Below are 1,297 nucleotides of genomic sequence, written 5' to 3'. Positions count from 1 at the left end.
ATCCTCATCCATTCTCACCACATGTCCATACCAGCGCAATCGTCTCTCTTGCACACCACAACTGATGCTTCTAATGTTCAGCTTTTCTATGCATATATATGATTGGGTGATCACTACTGGAATATCTCTGATTATACATGATGAAATGTTTCTGCCTAACCACTCCACTATTGTGTGCAGCACCATCATGGTTAAGTATTAGTTTTGCATATGCAGTTAAACTTTATTGGAATATTTCATGATTTTAGTATTTCTTTTACAAGCTGGATGCTCTTCCAATCACCAACCATTTTACAGTATGGACTTGCACCAGTACTATAGTAATTGTTGGCCTTGACTAAAGTGTTCTTCACACTGCTTCAGTTTTTATTCAAAGTTACTGCTCTCCTAGACACGAAATATACAGCTGAAAAACAAAAAAAGAAAGAAAATTGTGAAATATGTGGAAAGGTATGTTCTTTGAAAGAGAAATTTAAGCAGTGTGGACTCATGCACATTGAAAATAAACTATATAACTGTGATATCTGCACTCTGTGTCATTAAAATCTACTGGGGGCAGGAGATAACTGCAAAGCATGGATGATAAATATTTTATCTGAATCTGGTTTAACTCCTTATTTGGTTATTTCACATATTCTACTTGCTCATTATGTTTCCTTGGGCTCAGTTTTAGACTTCTACATCATTATAAAATAGCTGGTAAACACTTTTAATGTTTATTCTTTGATTCAGAGAACAGCAGTATATTGTCCATAACCACAAACACACCTTTCAAATCTTCTAACAAATGTATCATCACAGCTAGGAACACTCCAGGAATTGATTTCATTGTGAAAAAGTCTGTAGAATACAAATCTGCTTATCAGATAGTTCAGTGTTACTAGTTTGCTACCCTGTTTTTTTGTGTATCCAACACTGTTATCTAACATCTGGTTTAATACTCTGTGTAGAACCGATTGGTAGGATCAGCTGTAATGGATATATAATACTGTACATTTTGATTAATACACCCATGCTATTGACAAATATATGAGTTCATATTTTTTCTGACTAATAGATTTTTAGAGGACTCTCTCTCTCTCTCTCTGTATACACACACACACATATTTGGAGAGTCTACAAGAATAGATGCAAGCGCTAATTTATAAAAACGTGACATATTAATAAAAATCTGTAAATGTACAACCATCTAGATATCTGAGTACCTTATTATTTTTTCTAATATATAATTCCTGTACATTACCTCCAAACCTTCTTATATATATATATATATATATATATATATATATATATATAT

General features: G+C 32.7%; 1 protein-coding gene and 1 long non-coding RNA gene across 3 annotated transcripts in view; one reads left to right on the top strand and one right to left on the bottom strand.

The window, feature by feature from the left end:
• LOC106879971 (zinc finger protein 708) overlaps positions 1 to 1,297 on the top strand; it is a 21,786-nt gene that overhangs the window by 7,097 nt on the left and 13,392 nt on the right. The gene's annotated exons all lie outside the window — the stretch shown is intronic.
• LOC106879973 (uncharacterized) overlaps positions 20 to 1,297 on the bottom strand; it is a 15,275-nt gene continuing 13,997 nt past the window's right edge. Inside the window, exon 3 of the long non-coding RNA XR_001410688.2 lies at positions 20 to 406. This is a non-coding gene — a long non-coding RNA (uncharacterized LOC106879973). The remainder of the gene's footprint in view (positions 407 to 1,297) is intronic.

This window comes from Octopus bimaculoides, chromosome 6 (genome assembly GCF_001194135.2).
Source record: "Octopus bimaculoides isolate UCB-OBI-ISO-001 chromosome 6, ASM119413v2, whole genome shotgun sequence".
NCBI classification, from domain to species: Eukaryota; Metazoa; Mollusca; class Cephalopoda; order Octopoda; family Octopodidae; genus Octopus; species Octopus bimaculoides.
The sequence above is the reverse complement of the archived record's forward strand: the minus strand, read 5'-3'. Positions and strand labels throughout refer to the sequence as shown.